This window comes from Antechinus flavipes, chromosome 2, assembly GCF_016432865.1.
Source record: "Antechinus flavipes isolate AdamAnt ecotype Samford, QLD, Australia chromosome 2, AdamAnt_v2, whole genome shotgun sequence".
In the NCBI taxonomy this organism is placed as follows: Eukaryota; Metazoa; Chordata; class Mammalia; order Dasyuromorphia; family Dasyuridae; genus Antechinus; species Antechinus flavipes.
Window position 1 is genome coordinate 627,096,148 of NC_067399.1, and position 21,963 is coordinate 627,118,110.

The 21,963-nt window shown below is 35.6% G+C and overlaps 1 protein-coding gene across 4 annotated transcripts in view; it reads right to left on the minus strand.

The window, feature by feature from the left end:
* PRXL2A (peroxiredoxin like 2A) overlaps positions 1 to 21,963 on the minus strand; it is a 53,640-nt gene that overhangs the window by 27,541 nt on the left and 4,136 nt on the right. The window contains exon 1 of one of the 4 annotated variants that reach the window (XM_051981977.1): positions 6,946 to 7,005. The exons of 1 other annotated variant lie outside the window; for it this stretch is intronic. The gene's annotated coding sequence lies outside the window, so the exon portion shown is untranslated. Of the gene's footprint in view, positions 1 to 2,357; positions 2,468 to 6,709; positions 6,726 to 6,945; positions 7,006 to 21,963 lie in introns of those variants that run through there. 2 more of the 4 variants (XM_051981980.1, XM_051981978.1) reach the window with 2 other exon arrangements.

Here is a 21,963-nt window from a genome sequence, read left to right on the forward strand (position 1 = left end):
TTGTTACTGTTTGTTTGTTTACTTGCTTTTTTTCCCCTTTTAATCTGATTTTTCTTGCACAGCATGATGAATATGGAAATATCTTTAGAAGAATTGCACACGTTTAACCACTATCAAATTGATTGCTATCTGAGGTGAGTGGGAGAAGGGAAAAATTTGGAACAGAGTTTTGTAATGGTGAATTGAAAACTATCTGCATGTATTTGGAAAAATAAAAAACTATTTTAAAAAAAGAATGCAAATTTTTGTAGGCAAGGACTGTGTTTTTTTCTTTGTATTTCCAGACCTAGCATAGTGTCTGGTACATTGTAAATATTTGATAAATACTTCTTATATTGATTGATTGCTTGTCTAGGGGAAGGGGACAAAGATATTTTCATGATTCTGATAACAATAACAACAATAAGAATTTATATAGTGCCTACTATGTACCAGGCATTGTACTAAGTGCTTTAAAAATAGTACCTCATTTGATCTCCACAACAATTTGAAGTGCTATTATTACCCCCCTTTGACAGTTGCAGAAACTGAATTCAACAGAGATTATATGATGTTTCCAGGATCACTTAGGACGTGGATTTGAGCCTGGATTTGACCCCAGATCTTCCTTATTCCAAGCCCACTACGTGATTGTCAACAAACATTTCTTCATCCTTCACCACATTTCCAAAAATGTGCTAGGTTCTAGAAGAAAATATTTCTAAAGATAGTCATTTATATTTTGTAAATACCTTAAAATTGTTTTTATGACTTATCAGAACTCCTCTGTCCCCTGACTCTCCTCACCCTATTCCTTACCAGCCAGCTTTTTAAGTGATGATGATTGTTTTTGTTCCATTTCATTGATCAAGAATTAGAAAACAGAATAATCTATTCTCTTAGCCCACCAAGTCTTAACAATTCTCATCTTGAAACATCTGTGATAGCCACAAGTTTATAAGGAATAAGAATAATTATGAAGTTGAGTCCAATCCTGGGATGAATCTGAAGTAGGGTTTGAGAAATATAATTAGACTAAATAGAATTATGCATTTTGGGTTTTTATATATTAATATTTATGGTATTCTACACACATATCTACTTATAATGAATAATACACAAACTACACAGACATACTCATTTGCAATGATAGTTGATATTCACATATATTCTTTTATTTGACGCTCACACAAAAGTCTTGTGAGGTTAGTCTAGAAGCATTTTTAAATGAGGAAACAGCTTCAGAGAGATTAAGTTATTTGTCCAAGGTCACATAAGTATTAGAGGTAATATATCTGAGTCCAGTTCTTCCTGCCTCTAATTGTAGCATTCTATCCATTCTGCCATGTTTCCTGTCTACATTTAAGGATACAAGAATACATGTGTTCATCACTTCTATGCAATCATTAGACTGCACAGTTCTCTATTAAATTAAAAGCTTCTTGAGATCAGGAACCATCTTTTACTTTTCTTATAATCTTGATCATTTAGCACAGTGCCTGGCAAGTAGTAGATGCTTAATAAATACTTCTTGACTCACTTTATTGATTTGATTAGCAGGGTCCTGGGTCCAGAAATCAAACTAGCATGTATAACCAGTGTGCGTTTTCCCAGAAGAATACCACGTCCCTGAATGGATCAAGTAGCAAAGCCCCTAGTTCCTAGTTTCTGGTTTTGGTTGGTCAGGTATGGAGATGCTCTTTAGCTGTGGATACCAACACTTGCTATTTCAAATCCATCTCATGATCCAAACAATCCAATGCACTTCACATGCAACCTGAACCATAGCAGTGACTCTTTAACCAGTGGGAAATACCACAAAACCAAACCAAACCATAGAGAAGTATGATAGACCTTATCTGTTTTTACAGTAAGACAACTGCCAAGATAATTATTGGTTACTAAACTAACTAAAACAAAAACAGCAAGAGGCAAACATCCAAATCTAAACAAAGAATAATTTCTCAGAGGCCTAGGCAGATTACAAGTTAGATTAAAAAAAAGTCAATCGATAGATCTTTCATGTCTTTAGAAGCAGGGAAGACACTGTTCCTAGTGCTGGCAATTTATGAGACACAACCTAATGCTGATGGAAAGACTAGATTTAACATCAAAGCCATGAGACAAGTGGGTTCATCAAGAAAAATGAAGTCCAACATGGGAATATGCTAAATATAAAAACTGTGTGATGAAAGAACAATCTGCTTTGTCTGCCCACTCGCACTGAAAGACTGATTCCCTTGCTATTTTGCTTTGTACCAGCCACATGCTCCTGGGTAGCATCTTGCTCTCTTTCTGGGCCAGTTAGGAAAATTTCAAGCACCTGACTGTAATTATCCTGGCTGGACTCTGAGAGAATTCTGAGTAAAGGGACTCACCTCCAAGATTCAGGTCCCCAGCCCACTTCCTCTATCCCAGGTCTCTTGCTCTTGCTTTCAGCCTGAACCCCGGGGAGAGACAAGGGTTGAGTACTGAAGGTGCATTTTCCAATGGAGCTGGTCCTTATGAACCCTTCTGATTTATCCCCGAAGCTGCACTCTCTGGGCGGGACTGGGCACAAGACCAGCAAAAAACCTAGAGCAGACGTCCAATCACACTGGAGCATCCATCCTGGGAGGCCAGATGCCAGATTCCCCAGGGGCCCGTCCAAGGGTTGAGAGAAACATTTTGAGTCATTAGCCATCCTGCAGGTTATGACATTTGGCAAGTGCCAACTGTTCCTACTCCTTCCCCACTGCCCCTGGGCCTAACTACCCACATGGTGTTTCCACAGTAAGGCCTCCGAATCCAAGCTGCCTCCACCACTTAAAGGAAGACCACTTTCTATCATACATTTTTGTTTTCTCTGCCTTTTCATAGAACCTTGTTGTGTAAAGTGCTTTAGGAATATTCTTTTCCCCACCCAAATTCCTCACTGCACACCCAGGAAGTATGACTGGCATTGTGGCCCTTGTCCTAATGTTAAGAAATCTGTGGAACACTTGGCTTTACAATGTAGAATAAAAACTCATTAACTTGCAAAATTCTCAACACCAGGCTGCAAACTATTCAGCTATCATTCATTCAATCAGAAAACATTTATTAATCATCTGCTATTTACTAGAATAATCCACATATGTTCTCTAACAAAATTAACTAAAAGCAACATAAATGGAGCCAGGAAGACGTGAATTTAATTACCCACCCTCCCAATGTAATAGTACTTTTTTTCCCCAAATACATGTAAAGATAGTTTTCAACATTTACTTTTATAAGACTTTGAGTTCTAATTCTTTTTCCCCTCCCACCCTTTGCTCTCCTTTCCCCAAGATAGCAAGCAATCTAATATAGATTATACACATACAGTTATATTGTTAAAAAAAAAAAAAAACTGGCTTTAAATCCTTCCTAAGACACCTAGTGGGTGTATAACTGTATTTAACTTCTCTGGGCCTCAATAATCTCATCTGTAAAATGAGAGATTTGGACTCCACAATCTCTAACATTCCTTCCAGTTCTAAATTTATCACTTAGGAGAATGCAAGATCCCACAGTGATTAGTTGGTTAATTATTTAGGAAAAATGAAAGCACTTGATTTGATAGAACTTTAAAGACTCACTTCTAACAAGGTATTCTTCATGTATATATCAAAATTATACATGATTTCTGGAAAGATACAATAATAACTCAGGTAACCTTGTTCAAAGATTGTTAGAGAGGGGAAAGTTTTCACTATCATTATGAAGACCTAACAGTCTAATTCAGGGGTCCTCAAACTTTTTCAATAGGGGGCCAGTTCACTGTCCCTCAGACTGTGCGAGGGCCGGACTGTAGTAAAAACAAAAACTTTGTTTTGTGGGCCTGTAAATAAAGAAATTCATAACCCTGGGTGAGGGGGATAATCATCCTCAGCTGCCGCATCTGGGCCACGGCCGTAAGTTTGAGAACTCCTGGCTCTAAGTGAAGAAGTATTCTCTCTCCATCCTGATGCTCCTATCTGTGAATGATATTCTGCATATTGAGTCAAATGTAGGAGGGAGCAAGGCCCAAGGAAAAGAGGATTAACTTTGGGGTCAGAGTACATGGATTCAGATTCCACCTTCAGTGTTTATTAACTGTGTAACCTCCTTCAGTTTGAGTTTCCTCATCTTCCTCATCAGTAAAATAAAAAAAAATTGGACAGATGTTTCTTCCAGTTCTAGGTCTATAGTTCTATGAACACTACAAAGCTCCTAAATAAAATCCATAATCCCTCAAACAATATGGGCTTAATCATCCACACAGAAAAAACTAAGTGGATGAAAAATCCTTATTGTTCCAGTTATGTTATTAAGCAGGCCGAACAACTAACTCATAAAGCTCATTTATCAGTGTTTGTGTGCACATGATGTGTGTATAGACACATATACTTTTTTATATCATGGAGGATATTACAAATGGACAAGGAGCCAATTGAATGGGAAGAGAGTGAGATGGAATACTTTAGGGAAATTGCAAAGTTTTTTTAAATGATCTCCCCTCTCCTTAAAGTTCCCCCTGGAACAAAAGCCTATCTTTTCGACACTAATATTCTTCTGGTGATATTACAGGTCTGTGAGTCATGGAACATTATAGCTTTTGAATAAGTGAGACTTATAGGATCACCCAAAGGACAATGAAGGTATGCCTAGGAAACGTGAGCAGGCTACACTAAATGAGAAATTATATTGGAGTCATGATATAAATAATGTTATCAAAAAACACATAATCAAAAAAGATGGGCCAGTCACACAGGGCAAAGGTGAGGTAAAAACTGAAAAATAAGTCACATGCTTCCCTGATACTATTAGAATGTCTAAAGAATGTCAAGAAGGCCACATGCTGGATGGATTACCTTTCTTCCCTATATAGGGTGAGCTCATGAGAGGACAAAAATAAGAACTACATATAATGGACAGGTAAGGATGGAGTGAAATTCACATTATTCGAGGTAAACCCAAACTAAACACATCATACATCTGTTAGAGTATTAGGGCTTTCTTAAAATACCTTTCTTACTAGGTCAAAAGACAACTATGTTTGCAACTAGTTTTTTTTTTTTTAAACCAGTGGGTAAAAAAAAATCAGTTCCAGGTCACACCTTCGTATTGATGGCTGCCTACAATGTCTATAATGAAGGAGCCCTGGTCAATCCATATGTAGAATATGACTCAGAAATGGTCATATTTCTGAGTATTGTGCTTTAAGGAATACACTGATAAACTGGCAAGCTTTCAAAAAGAGGACAACCGAGATGATGAAAGCTTTGAGATCTTGTTCCATGAGGATGGGTGTTCGAGCAAAGGGATAACCATTTATTAGAGAGGGCATTCTTCATCAGTTATTTGATGGACTAGTTGGTCTCTGATGACTCTTCCAATGATGTGATTCTATTATTAAGTGCTAGGTACAGAGGGAGTACAAGGATAAATAACAATATTTATGGTCCAAAAGGTCCCACATGTGCAAAAATGTTTGTGGCAGCCCTTTGTAGTGGCTAGAAACTGGAAACTGAGTGGGTGCCCATCAATTGGAGAATGGCTGAGTAAGTTATGGTATATGAATGTTATGGAATATCATTGTTTTGTAAGAAACGATGAGCACGATGACTTTAGAGAGACTTACATGAACTGATGGTGAATGAAGTGAGCAGAACCAGGAGATCAATATACATGGCAACAGCAAGATTATACAATGATTAATTCTGATGGACATGGCTCTTTCCAACCTGTAGCCTGCTCACGTTTCCTAGGCATACCTTCATTGTCCTTTGGGTGATCCTATAAGTCTCACTTATTCAAAAGCTATAATGTTCCATGACTCACAGACCTGTAATATCACCAGAAGAATATTAGTGTTGAAAAGATAGGCTTTTGTTCCAGGGGGAACTTTAAGGAGAGGGGAGATCATTTAAAAAAAACTTTGCAAATTTCATCTAATGAATCTAATGAAATTACTTGTTCAGTGATGAAGAGAGCTATTTACACCCAGAGAGAGGACTATGGGAACTGAATATGGACCACAATATAGCATTTTCACTCTTTCTGTTATTGTTTGCTTGCAATTTTTTTTCTCTTTTCAGGTTTTTTTTTTCTTTCTAGATCCGATTTTTCTTGTGCAGCAAGATAACCATATAAAAATGTATACATATATTTTAACATATTTAACATGTATTGGACTACATGGCATCTAGGGGAGAGGGTGGGGGGAAGGAGGAGAAAATTTGGAACAGAAGGTTTTGCAAGGATCACTGTTGAAAAGTTACCCATGCATATGTTTTGTAAATAAAAAACTATAATAATAAAAAAAATAAATTTTTTAAAAAAGAAAAAATCCAAGACTTTAGACTAAGTGATAGCCACGAATACTACTAGCTGGACCAAAACACTTATCTGTGCTAACTTCTCTCATATTTGTATTTTATTTAAAGAAAAAAGGGAGATCAATGCTATTTTTGTCAATTCACTAAAAAAATTACTTCAGGAATTCAAGGATCTATGATTTCACCAGTATTGGTACTCCCTTGTAAGATCTTGAGGGCAGTCAGTGTGTATTGCTTTTGTTTTTGCAGCCTCAATTCTTCACACTTAAATAGACATTTTATAAATGCTTGCCATTTTGAAATGAACCTTCTGTGAGTCTGAAAACAACATCAATGAACTTCTTCAGTCCAAACAACTCATTATCTTATAATAAATCCTCAGCCAATATGTCCAACGCTGGTGGACTGACCTCTGAGGACAAGGAGACAGTCCAACACTGGGCCTGAATCTGGAGGCCTTCCCTCTTGGTAGGAGCTGCTAGAACTTGTATTCTGCTGAGAATCCAGGCTACCCCACATCATGATGAGACATCACAGGGTGGAGTGGGGGATAAAGGAAGATATATACAATAATGGAAAGTATCATAAGTAAATGATTAACTTCTTCCAGAAACAAGTATAAACACTGTCATATTAGAAAGCTTACCTGTGCACAAGACCAATCTGGGTGCCACCTGTAGAACTGTACCTCCAAGAAGATATTGGCCTAAGGCATAGGTAGGGAAGCAGGAAAAAAATAATGGGAGAGGAAGAAAGGAGGTGGGAGAAGGTAGGAGTGACAATGGAAAGAAAAAGAAAATGATGCTTTTAATGAAATCCAATAGGAAGGAAGCCAAACAAAATGACTTCAGGTACCCTTCCTCCTCCTCTGAAATGGCCTGGGCCAAAGTCGGTCTTCTTATATTGATATCTTCCTGTTTTCAGATGGTAGAGGACTACTTTCTACTTTTCCCTCGCCTCACAAATGCTATGATGTTTCCATAAACCTGTTTCCAAGGCTATTTATTTCATCCATTAATTCAGTACCTACCATATTCACTATATTATACTTGGTCCTGGGGAAATTCAATTGTTAAATAAAACATAGCCTCCACTCCTCAAGCAATTTATAATCTAGTATCAAGACTATTTTCCAGAAGTCAGACAATTAAAACTAATCTTATTCCTACCTCCACATACAGTTAACCTAGGGAAAAGACCATTTATCAATAATAATAATATGATAGTTAACATTTATATAGAGCTTATGTGTCAGGCATGATGCTAAGTGGTCTATAATTTGCTCTCTTGTTCCTCACAACAACCCTATGAGGTTATTATTATCCTCATTTTACAGATGAGGAAATTGAGGCAGACAGCAGTTAAGTCATTTGCACAGTGTCACACAGTAAATGCCTGTGGTTGGATTTGAACTTAAGGCCCAGTGCTCCATTATATCACCTAGCTGCCCCTTATCAAAAGACTTGTTAAAAGTCCTTCCCTAAAGTCTTCCAAAAACTTGAGTGAAAGACAGCTCCATCCAGAGGAAAAAAGCCAACAGGAAATTTAAATTCCCTGTGTAAAGGAATAAAATCCCTTTTATGTAATTCGGCTTAGACAAAGCAATGGTTTTGAAATTGACTTCTTCATGTCCAATATTACTGAGGGGAACTGATATTCTCTCTTTCTAAGCAGAACAGCTAGACAGTATAATGGATAAAGTGCCAGATCTGATGTCAGGACTACCTGAGTTCAAATCTGTCTTCAGACACTTATAAGCTGTGTGATCCTGAGTAAAACACTTAACCCCCATTTGCCTCAGTGTCCCCATCTGCAAAATGAGCTGAAGAAGGAAATGGCAAACTATTGCAATATCTTTGCAGAGAAAACCCCAAATGGGATTACAGAAAAGGACATAACTAACACACAGTGTGTGTAATGGTACTTGAGCTATCTACCCCAATGAGCTTTTATTAAATGCTTATTATGTGCAAGACAAATAATAGGCTTGCTAGGTTCTGTGAATATAAAGATGAAATAGAAAAACAGCTTCTACCCTCAAGTGTCTTATAGTCTATGATAGGGAAGGGAGACACACTATACCAAAAAAAAAAAAAAAAGTTAGTATATACATGTTAATTTGAAGAGGGACAAGACATTAACATTTAGGTGAATCTTGAAGAGTTTCCTGTGAGAGGTGGCCCATGAGTTGAATCCTGAAGAAGTTAAGGGTTTTTACAGATGAAGATGATATTAACTTTCACAAAGCAAAACCCTTCCAAATACACATTGTAAAGTGAGGGAGGAAGCAATGATTAATTAAGAAAATACCAGGTCTGGTGACATTCACTGGGGACTTTGTATTCCAGGAGACTGAAGTTGTGGGAACTTGGAGGGAACTCTGAAATAATAGCAAACTGGGTGCTTCGGATATCGGGTATTGCTAATTGGATTAGCACCCTGGTCAAGAAATCAGAAAGACCAATACCTCACCTGGTGATGATTCATACAAGTAGTTGGTACTGATCATGGGAGGGAAATGGACTGAAAATACGCGTTGTTATGCATCAGTACTACAAAGCACTAAACTGGAAATGTATCTTATCACAACTCTAAGCACAAGCTTCATGCTTCCTGGTTTTTGACAATGATTTAGGCCCAAGTTACACACAACATATTGTAGATCAATTAGGATAATCATGAAAAATGACTTCATCCCTAATCCCAAAGTAGATGAAATCAAAGTTGAAATAATGAGTTACCAAAATCTAAAAAAAGAAAACTTGAAAAACCTAAGGCCAATATACATTTTAATGCAAATTTCAGATATTCTACATAATAACCACATGGATAACAAAAATAATATCATTAACTGACATGGTTTGGAAGAGAAGACCTAAATTTAAAGAGTTCTTTTTTTTTTTTTTTGACTCCAGTGTAATGAAAATGCTAAAATTATTTATTTGAATTTCTAATAACTTACTTCTTTCTCAATTGCATGCAAAAACAATTTTAGCATTTTTTAAAAATTTTGAGTTCCAAATTCTAAAATGATTTATTTGATGAACACACGTTTAATGTAAAAAACAATTGATATAAAATGTAGCATCTTTCAGGAAAACAGTTTCAGCCCTTTATGGTTCTGCTTAACCCTGGACCCATTATCATTACTCTTACACAGAAGTGAGCATGGCTTTCAAATTAAAGAGGAAGTCATTCTAAAACATCTTATAAATCACTTAATGTGCATAGCTGACATCAACATATGTCTCTTCTGAAAAACACATTAAATATCTTTTCCATCTTGTGGAATTTCTCTCCAATGATATCAAGATATCATTTAGACGTGTAAAGCATAAAATTCTTCATCAACCGAAGAAAAGATAGAAACCGAAGGCTTTGAGCTTGAATCTACAAGTCAAATTAAATCAGTGGATGAAGGTGATAGTTTCCAATACCTTGATTTCCATTAGGCAAGATACAAGTAGCATAAAGCTATTAAAGAGAAGAGTCTTACTAGGGGGATTAACACATTTAAAGCAAATAATACCTATTTAATACCATCCTGATATATATTTGGAACTAGAAAATAAATAACAAACATTTTTAAAATTACATAATATTAGGAAAATATAATGCTTGTAACCCTTATACATTGTTGTTCATTTGTTTCAGTCTTGTCTGACTTTTTGAGGCTTGATTTGGGGTTTTCTTGGCCAAAAATACTGAAGTGGTTTGTCATTTCCTTCTCCAGTTCATTTTACAAATGAGAAAATTGAGGCTTTCAGGATTAAGAGATTTGCCCCGGGTCGCAGAACTAGTATCTGAGGCAGGATTTGAATTTAGGAAGATGAGTCTTCTTAACTTCAAGCCATGAACTCTATCTACTGTACTACCTAGCTAATCTAACCAAAAGATAAATATTGAAACGTGAATAATTCTTGGAGTATGTAATAAACAAGTTAAATACTTATAGAAATACTCTTTAAACAAGCATACATCATTTGTTGAGCAATAATAAAGGCTGACAATAGGAACACAGCTTTGACTTGTTGAACACAACTGAAAGGGTAATGAAGTGTGAAATCAAAAAACCTTCTGGGTGACATACACATAAATTCAACCAATAATAAGTCAACAAAGTAATGTCAAACAAATAGTTGAGTCATGTAGATTTATATAGGATGGAGAGTTAATATGATGACAATTCAGAACTAGGTCACTGATGCCAGAAATTATAGAAGAGTTATTCTCAAAGAACTGACTTGCACTTGCATGCATTCCAAGAAATGGCAGAAACTGTGCAATACAACACACTGGATTGTGAAAATGTAATATTTACTGAATAACTAGCAAAACAAAAACCTTTTGGCTAGAATTACACATCAAAAGCCATCCTTCAAAGACTAGTAGATGACATGTCCATATTCCAAAAAAAAAAAAAATTCAAAATATTCCTGAGAATTCAACAAATAAAGCATACTAGTCCTGAGCCATTATCACAAAGTTGTTGTTTACACTAATGCAGCTATAATATTGATCTATAAAATATAAGAATAATGTTTTTAATAGATTCGGCCACATCAAATACTCAATCTCCAAGCTATGAAGAATGAAAAACTTTCAATATATAGACACTTAGCAGAAAAATATCAAAATCATGAGGGAACAAGTATTTCTCAACCCCTGCTGTCTTATCTGCTACTAGATTTGTCCTGAAAAAGCTTTCTGTGAATATAGAGAAGCTTTTACCCTAATACTTTTATTCCATAACAAAAAGCAGGTATTTTATCTACCTATAACAGTCCACAGAGTATTAGCTCTAAAAGGGTAACAGCAGGATAATGATTATTTTCAGGACTATTTTTTTTTTCTGATTGAAAAAGATAAGAAGAATGAAGTGAATAACATATAATTCTGAGTTTTGCAAAGCATTATATACATATCTACCTACATAATATATATAAATTTATAAATACATTGAGCTACAATACAAAATAACATGACATGTGCATTAGAGAAGTGCAAAACAAAGTGCCATATGAGATCCAAGGAGGAAAAGATCACTACTGGAAAGGGACATCAAGGAAGACAGAATGAAAGGCATATCATTTTAGTCAGTCACTGAAGATTGGGTCTAAAAATGGTAGAGAGTGAGAGAGAGGAAAGGGTATTTTAAGCAGGTAGATCAATTTTTTAAAAATTTCTTTTAATACACATTGCTTTTGAATTATGTCAGGAGAAAAAAATCACAACAAAGAAGGAAAATCACGGAAGAGGAAAAAAAAACAGAAAAAAGAAGTGAACATAGAATGCAGATTTACATACATTCTCCTTAATTCTTTTTCTTTATGAAGATGATATTTTCTGTCTAAAGTCTATCAGGATTGCTTTGGATCATTGAACTACTGAGAAGAACCAAATCTCATAGTTGATCATCGCATATGCTTGCTGTTATTGTATATAATGTATTCCTGGTTCTTTGTTTATCATTTTAATATAACAATAATATTAGATTATTTTCATATATCACAGCTTATTAAGCTATTCGCACTTGATGGGCATCGGGTAGATCAATTTGAACAAAGGCCTGGAAGCAGGAAAGTTTAGGAAATGTTTAAAGGAAAGAGAATAGTCTTGTTTGGCTAGAGCATTGAGTAACTAGTAGGGGCTGGTTTGATATAGGCTGGAAAGTTTATGGAGTGATGAAAGGTTTTGAATTTTTACTTGATAGACAATAGGGAGTCACTGAAGATTTCTGAGTAGAAGAGTACCATAAGCACATCTAGTCATAAAATATAGAGTGCAAAAATAGACCGTGCATGATGTGCCTGAATCAAAGGGGCTGTGCTCTACAAGCAAATCTGAATTTTAGTAGCTTTATCAAAAGAAAAGAGAGACACTCAAATTTAGACGTCTCCACTCCAAATGTTCATATGAACTATTTTTATGCCAACCTGGGATACAGCCTTCTGAGCTTGTATTTGACTGATCTGCCATAGTTAGACATACTGTACCTTGATCCTACATAATGATATCATTTTGGTCTTTGTTGAGCTAATGGACAACAACCAACCAGTCCAGAAATGTTATGAAGGACATACTGGAGGGATAAGGGAAAAGAAAACCTTTTAATAAACTTTTATATTTGTCATCAAAAATGATGAATGTCTGGGATGGTATTAATGGAAACAGACTGAAAAAGTTTGTATAAGGAGAATTTACAGGACTTTGTAATTACTTAATGAGGAAGGTAAATGAAAGCAAAATATTTAAGATAATAAGGTTTCAAATATGAGACTGGTGATGTGACAAACAGAAAAAGGTCAGAAATCAGAACAGGCTTAGGGAAGAAGATCGTAACCTCGGTTGGTTTTGAAGAGAATGCATTTGAAAAACATGACATCTCAAGAAGTAAACAGGGTTTCTGAGCCACAGCCCCAATTGACCAAAAAAGAAAAATACAGAACAGTCATACTTAAATTCCTTTTGGAGAACTTCCCAAATCCCTAGAGAAAGGTCTCCACTTGCTATGAATAACCAGAGCTCTAAGCTAAGGAAATGAATGCAGATCTAGGGAGATTTTTGTCTCAATTCCCGTTGGCTGTTCTCTCCATCTGGAAAAGAGTTGTTAGTAAGACTCAATTAAGAGAAACTTTCTTAAAAGTACAGATTTTAGAGGAAAGACAGAGATAGCTCAACTTGGAAAGAACTCCTCCCTACTACCATTCTCCCCCCTTCCTCAAATCTGAGATTCTCAAAATGACTTTTCTTTTTTTCCCCTTTTTCTTCATTTTAGTATTTAAACATTTTTTCTAAACATTTTTATTTAAAGTTTTAAATTTCAAATTCTATCCTTCTCTTCCTCCCTCACAGAGGTAGTAAGCAATCAGATATAGATTATACATGTGCTGTTATGTAATTCATGTTAGTCATTTTGAACAAGACAAAAAATGAAAGAAAATGAAGAATAACATTTTTCAGTATATGTTCAATCAATATCACTTTTTTCTTTGAAGGTGGATAGTATGCTTCATCGTTAGTCCTTTGGGATTGCTTTGGATCACTGTATTGCCTAGAATAACTAAGTCATTCACAATTCATTGAACAATATTACTGTTACTGTGTACAACACAAATGACTTTTCAAACCTAAACCATACTGTAAACTATCCATTTCTGTTAAATGCTAATTGTCTGGATCTGCAATTCCTCAGTTTCTATTTATAAGATCCTTAGGTGATTATAATTTCATGAAAAAAATTGGTTGGTTATATTATTATTTTGCATTTATATAGCATCTTTTCTCTGAGAAGCTCAAGGGATTAACAGAGACCCTGTTCCTTAAATTTCCCATTACAGCAAGTATAAAACACATTTCAATAACCCTTATCCACATCCTCTCTATTCTCCAAGCTTTACTCTGATGTCTAGGTTGGGAAAGTGTTTCCTTCAAAGTCTGGCTTAAATACTTTCTAATACATTAAGCCTTTTCCAAATACTTTTCTCTTTACCTTCTCACCTTGTATCTATTTTGTATGTATCTGAGATATGTCTATGTTGAATCCTCCTCATTAGATTGTAAACTCCTCTTGAACAAAGGTGCTGAAATTCTTTTGAGAGGGTAGAGATCTCATTTAGGAGTCACTGTAATATGACTGGACTCTATGCAATGAGTAGGAGGGAATGCAAGCAAAAACAGCTAGGAGACATTCTTCATGACAGTAGCAAATGACTTCAGTGAATATGCTTCCCTGCTTTGCTTCATTTTAAAGGAATCAAACAAAATTATTGCTATCACCCTTTTCAAAGAATCTTGAGTGGCTTTTGACATATGGATGAAAGTCACTTTGTTGAATCAGACAAAAATTATGACTCATAGTCCTGTGACCCATCCTGTTCCCCAATCCCCCTTCTCCTAGGTACTCTAAGGAAAAAGGGAAAAGAGGGAGTGGATTCTACATATGGAGAGCACAGCAAAGGGGGATAGTATTATTTGAGAAAAACAGCAAGGCCAGATTGGACCATCAAATCTGGTATAGATAATAATAAATCTGGAAAGAGGGGTCAGAACCAGGTTGTAAGTACTTTAAAGGAAAAATTTGTACTTGATCTTAGATGCAATAGAGACATATTGTTGATTGAGCAGAGGAATGATATAGTTAGATTTATCTTTAATTGAGGAAAAATCACTTTGGCAGTTTGTGTGAAGAATGGATTTGAGAGATTTAAGGGAGAGAGATTATTTAGGAGGCTATTGCCATTATTCAGGTAAGAAATTATGAGAGCCTGAACTATAAGTGGTTAGTGTTTATAGGGGGACAGATAGGAGAGATATCAAAGAGATAGAACTGACAAGACTTGCCATTAGATTGCTTTTTGTGAGGTGAGGGAGAGTAAGGAATAGGAGGTATGCTTGATAAAAAAAAAAAAAAAAGTGATACCCTTGGCAGAAATAGGAAATTTCAGAAGAGGGACAGTTTAGGAGGAAAGAATGTGAGTTCTACTTTGGACATGATGAATTTGAGAAGCCTACAGATCATCCCATTTGAAATGTTCAATTGGTAGTTGATGATTTGAGTTGGAAACCCAGTAGAGTAATTAGGATTGAATTAATAGACATTGGAATCATCATAAGGGCCGATAATAAAACCCATGGGATTTTGTGGGGATGCCAAATGAAAGAGTATATAGAAAAAAGAGAAGTTGGTGTATTTGAAGTATCCCTACAGTTATTGTATCACATATGGAGGGTACAGTAGCAAAGGAGATTGAGAAGGAATAATCAGGTAAGTAGAACCAAGAAAATAGCAATGGTGTACAAACCCATAGAAAAGAATTAACAGTGTCAAATGCTATAGAGAAGTCATGAAGGATAAGGAGCCACCATGTTGATGATTAAGATTTTATACATACACAAATATTTTATATATAATTGATATCTTTGGAAAGATCAACTCCAATTGCATATTAAGTTTAGAAGTTTGAATATAAAGGGATGATAAGTGGAAGGGTAATGAGAATCTCTTGCATTTTCTAGGAATTTATCTAGGAAAGAGAATGTCTCCTGTAGAAAGAGGAGATAGTAGGGTCAAGAAACTTTGTTTTAAAGCACAGGGAAACATGGAGTAGATCCCCAACTAGTGATTTATGACAGACAAGAAGAAAACACATGGCTTGGTTTATAATGTGTTCCAGTGAAGATAGTTACACCAAAGAGACCCAAAATTTTTTGTAGTATCAAAGCAATAATCTCTCAGTGAAACCAAAAGAATTCCTATAGAGAAGGTCCTTGATAAAAAGAGCTCCTGCTTCCTTAATCCCTGCTGAGACTCCAGAGCATTCCAACAGGCCTAAGGCATATGACCAGGGCAGGTATTGTGTGGAAGCAGTCATTGGATCCAACAATTAGTCTTGGTCACTAACCAGCAAATTTGTGATTACAAAATCAATGAACCACATACCTGGGCATGGGAATTTGCTGGCTCTGGGTCTAGATGTTGTCTTAAGAAAAGAAAATAAATAAAGGAGTGGTAAATAGGGGTGTGTGTGTGTGTGTGTACGTGCATATATGTATATGTTATATGTACTCACACACACAAACATGTATGTACATACATATAGAAATACTGGCTTTTTAATTGCCATCTTAAAAAAATGTTACTGTTTTATAAGAACAAAGGATTAGAAAATCAAGGATATCTCTAAGAATAAGAACCTTTGGTATACTGAGGGAAGGTAGAAGATCTTCAGTTCTCTCCGAAAAGAAAAATGAACAAGTTCTCTTCCTTAAAAAGAGAAAATATGCATATATTTTGGGCTTGGTGCCATTTGGGATGCCAATTCATGCCACCTGAGCTGCACTAGGCAGCTTCCTATCCTGGGTAAGCAATCTTTCTTCTACCTCACTGTTCTCTGTTCTTCCAGTTATAGTTTGGGGATTTTTTTTTAAAGTCATTTCCCAGTTTCCTAACTGGAAGGAAGTAAATGGGTCTCACCAAAATAAGCATGCATATTTAGCGAACAATTACTGGTCTTATAGTCAAATGTTTTCAGGGAAGTTTTGAAGAATGGAAGGAAAGGAAAAGGTAGAATACTGGATTTGCACTCAGGAATTCTGAGACTAGTTGCCTACTGAACAAATCACTTAATCTTGGGAGGAAGAACTGCAGAATTTAGAGTTAGAAAATCTGAGTTCCAATTCTAGCTTTGCCACTTATTTATTACTTCTGTGACCCTGGGCAATATATTTAATTATTCTGGATTAAAAAATAAAATAAAATAAAATTGACCTACAAAGTTTCTCGACCTCTATTTCTATTCCACAGCTCTAAATCTATGATCTTAGTGTTGTAGCCAACTCTAACAATGGAGATAATAATACTTGTATGACTTCTCTTATATATCTGAAGCTTGAGTAAGTAATAATAATAATGATAATAGCTACCATCATATAGTACTTTCTGGTTTACAAAAATGCTTTATCTATGTTATTCCATTTATTTCTTACTGGGAGTCATAATGTGAGTGAAATTATTATCCCCATCATACAGATGAAAAAATGGAAGCTGAGAGAAGTTTACTGACTTGCTTAGGGTTACAAAATGAGTATCTGTATCTAGTTTTGAACTCAGGCATCCTGTTTCTAAATCTAGCACTCTATCCTCTGTGCCAGCTAGCTGCCTAATGAAACAGTATGTTATAAAACATTTATAAACTTTAATATGCTATTGATACCTGTCAGTTATAAAATTGTAAGAGAAATTAAAACACTGAGTAGTGAGAAAGGGTCTCTTTTAGACTAAGCATTCTACCTCTGTCTCCTGGCAAGAGAGTTTAACCTTCAGGGTATTTTGATACCCTTCATTTAATTTTATTTAGATTTTTGTTTTACCTGTGATTTTATCAGGGCAGTAATTGTCCCTTTGTCAAAAGAGAATGACAAGCCACTGTTGTAAGAGATATAATATTATAAAGTTTGCCAGAGGGCAATGAGAAGTTAAAGAATTTTTACATATCAAGTCTGTATCACTGGCAAGACTTGAATGCTGAGGTCTTCCTGACTCCAAAGCTGGAGTCAAAAACCCTACTCATCCTAGCAAATGACCATCTAATGATTTTTATTTTGAGGAGAAGCAGTGGGGTTAAGTGACTTGCCCAGGATCACATAACTATTAAGTATCAACTGTCTGAGGTTGGATTTCAATTCAGGTTTTCCTGACTCCAGGGCTGGTGTTCTATCCATTGTCCTACCTAGCTGCCCCTGCCTATCTACTTCTTGTGTTCATTGCAGAAGGCTGGGTGCCCTTAGTATAAGAATGGCTTTAACCTAACCTCAAGGTAGCCAATTGCAGCCCCAAAGCAAGAAGCTTCATTCATTCCTTAAAATAACCTGTCCCCTCTTGGGAGGAACCAAACAGAATCACACAAGCTTGCAAACGTAAAAATTAAAAGAATAAACACCAGTTCTATCTAGCTCCAGAGGGCACATGGAAGAAAACTAGTTGAATAAACCTTACAAACAGGTATCCCACAGCAGGTATCTGCAAGGATGTTAAAGCAGCAATGATAGACTCCTCTCCAGATTAGCTGGGACAGGTCCACTTTTACCTTGAGGCAACTCTAGTTATAATGAGTGACTAGGAGTAAAAAAAGGACTTCTGAGATCTAGAGTTTGAAGAAACTTGTGTTCCCCAGAAGAGAGAGACATATCCTGAATACCACCTAATTGACAAGCTTCCGGATCCCCTGTGACAATTGGATTACATAGGGACACAGACTCATATTCAGGTTCCTCTAACAAAAGGCATTACTTGCCTTAAGGTTTAGTAAAACATTATTTTTATAATCCCCTGTGAGGTAGGTATTGTCTGTATTATACAAAGGAATAAAATGAAGGAGAGCAGGATGAGGGATGTGCTGGTAAATTTCAGTGATGGTATTTGAAACTAGAACTTATTTCTAGAACTACTCACTTCCTAGAGATGGAAGCCCTTGGACCGATTATTGTGAAACTCATTTTGCACAAAGGAAAGCAGAGACCTTGAGAGAACATAAGCTTCCCGAGTTCAGGAATGTCTTTATTTTGTTTACCACAAGGTCTGACACAAAGATTCTTAATAAGTACATGTTGACTTGAATTTGCCTTGCCCAAGATCACACAGATAGTAACCCAATTCATTCCTCTCCTCCCCTCTATCACTCTGTCCCCAAGAATTCATCTAAGACAACAAGGGGCAGCTGGCAAGTATAAATAGTATAAATCTCATTGGGACAGTTATATAAATGCTTATTCCCTTCTGTCACTTTTCTCTCTTTTCTTTTGAGGCAATCAGATTTAAATGACTTTCCCAGGGTCACACAATTATTAAGGATCAATTATCTGAGGCTGGTTTCCATCCACTTTGCCACCTAGCTGCCTCACCTCACTCCTTACTTTGAAAGATACATCAAAGGCCATCTGGTCCAGTCTATACCCCAAAATTAACTTTACAATATTCTCAAAAAGTGTTCACTCAGCCTCTATGTCAGTGGTTCTCAAACTTTTGTTTTCAGTATCTTTATCCTATTAAAAATTATTGAGGATCTCTCCAAAGCGTTTTTTGTTTATCTGGGTTATATTTATAGACATTTACCATATTGGAAATAAAAACTATTTTTGAATTTGTGTAAACCCTCTAAAAGGGTTTCAGAGATCCCCAGGATTCTCTAGACCATACTTTGAGAACCACTGCTATGTGAAATGGGCTAATAAAGGGAATCTATGACCTCCTCGACCAGTTCATTTATCACTTTGGGATTGCTCTCTGCCATCAAGTGGAACAAGTCAACTCTTTCTTCTACATGAAAGACAATTATCATTTATTCTATTAAGGCTTCTTTTCACTAGGATAGACATCCTCATTTTCTTTAATGGATGGCCATAATAGCATGAACTCAATGTTCTCTATCACCCTGTTTTTTGTCCTCTTCTGGATGTGTTACAGTTTATCAATCCCAATCCTTCTTAAAATGTACTGGCCATCCATTATGTTCTTATTCTATAGTTCGTTCATCCATTCCTCAGTTGATGAACATGCACTCCAATTCTTTGCTACTACAAAAAGAGCTGCTATAAATATCTTTGTACATATAGCTCCCTTTCACCTTTCTTTGTCCCTTGTGGTAATAGAATATTATTATTAATAATAAATATTATCAATATTTTATTATTAATAATAATATTAATAATACTTAATAATTCAATAATAATATATTATTATTAAGCCATAAGAAATGATAAAGGGAATCTTATTTTGAAAGACTTGTATGAACTGATACAAAGTGAGCAGAACCAGGAAAACAATCTATATAACAATAATACTTTTAAGACCAACAACTTTGTAAGACTTTAGAACTCTGATTAATGTAACAATCAACTACCATTCCAAAAGATAAGGGATAAAGCCTGCTACCAACCTCCTGAGAGAATAATGATGGATTCAAGATTTAGAATGAAACACATCATTTTTCTGGACATAGCCAATGTGGAGAATTGTTTCCATTGACTATTCATTCCTATTTGTTATGAGGGTTTTTTGTTTTTTAATCTTTTAATGGGGGGTGGGGAGGAGAGAGAGAAATGAGAGAGAAAATAAATGTTTGTTAATGGAAAAAAAAAATAAACTTTAAAACCCCGGAATATCTACTATATTCCAAATTCAGTCTGACTTCCACATGGGACTCCCTAGATGTGGATATTATAGATGAAAGCCAGATGTTAATGCCAAGTCATGACACAAAACTTGAAACTGTCTGACTTTGTACCCAGTAGCAAATGCCCAGCTGGAAACACACTTGTCCTTTGCCCTAGTAGGAGAAGTACTCTAAGAAGGCCAGCATTGTTCCTCTGATAAAAGATTTGGTTTTTATATTCTATTTTCAGCCAACTTCAGCTGAAGAGACTCACTCAGATCTTCCTTCACCTTCAAGTATATAATAGGAATAACAGGGAAGTAATGAATTATTAAGAATTGAGAACTACAGATCAAAAAAAAATGTTAATATGATCTCTTTTTCTCTCAGAAGCAATAAAATACTTTAAAACTTCAATTTAGAGGAAAGCTCTGGAAACGAAGAGTTCTCATTTAGAGAATTTTCTGGCTAACAGGGATTACATCTAAATCTTATTATGTAAACACCTATTTAAAAAAAAAAATCTTCCTAAAACATTTAACTTTTCTTTCAGGTTTAAGTAAACAGAACACAATAACAAAATAGAATCTTTCTTTGCTGTCTGAAGGTTTTATAGGCCATCAGGGCTTTAATCTTTTAATTCTTAAAGTCCAAGACTGGAATACAAAAGGTGAAGGAGACAAAAATTTTAAGTAGTATAAATAATAGCACACATTTATCTAGTGCTCAAAGGTTTGCCAAGTATTCTATATCCTCATTTTATTTCATCTTCACAAATACTCTATAAAGTAGGAATTGTTATTATTGTCATTTTACAGATGAGGGAACTGAGGCAGAAAGGAATTAAATGATTTTGCCAGGATCATACAACCAGAAAGACAAAGTGAAAAAAGATACAAATTCTGGTCTTTCTGATTTCAAGTCCAATGCCCTCAAGCTTATCCTTGCAAGAATTTAAGGTCATTTCTTTGTTTGAATCTTAGAAAGTTAAAGCCTGCAAAGAACTCTAAATATTATCTAATTCAAGCACTCATTGTTCTAGGATAGATACATAGTATTCTCCAGCACCTTCTGTCATTTCCAGAATTAAATTAAAATATTCCAGCTTTTAACACCCTTTATAATATGGCTCTCTTCTATCTATCCAACCTTCTTAGACCTCTCCCAAGTTTCCCATGTGCTCTATGACCATTGTGGCCGGTATCACTGGACTCTGTAAACACTCTGTCCAATTTCTCTGACTGTTCCCCCATGCCTGGAACTCTCTCTCCTCGTTTTGGCTTTTGGTTTCCTTCCCTTCCTTCAGTTTCTAAGTAAAAACCTGCTTTCCAGAAGAAGCCTTTTCTTAGATATCACTGCCTTCTCTTTAAGATTATAATCCTACAAATATCTTGTTTGTACAGAGATGTTTGCCTGGTGTTTCCCCCACTAGACTATGAGCTTCTTGAGAAAAGGGACTATCTTTTCTTTTTCTTCGTATCCCCAGCATTTAATCCAGTGCCTAGAATGTGGTAGGTGCTTAATAAATGCTTCTTAACTTGAAGAAACTCAAGCCAAGAGGCTCACAGGACCAGAACCCTGGTTCCCAGACTTTCAAATTAAGGATGCTTTTATTACACCCTGCTTTCTCTAATAGGGATACAGTGACAAATCAGAATACAACAAAAATCAGGGAGTTTTTTTGTTTGTTGCTAAAATCAACAACAATAACAAAGAAACTTACAAAATGTATGTAACATATATTTAAAAATATTCTATATTTTTATTTTTGATGCATGCACATATATATGTATATATAAACATACATATATGTGTATATGTATACACGTGTGTATATGATAAACTCAGAAGCAGGGGCTAAGAGGATGAAATGGAATGACTATATACTATACTTGTCTTTTTGTCTTCTATTCATTTGAATGTCAATTTAGGAAGATGCTGGAAGAGAGGGAAGGAGGCATGTGGTCTCAGCTTCCATACAGACTTAAAGATTTTTTTTTTCTTGGCAGAGT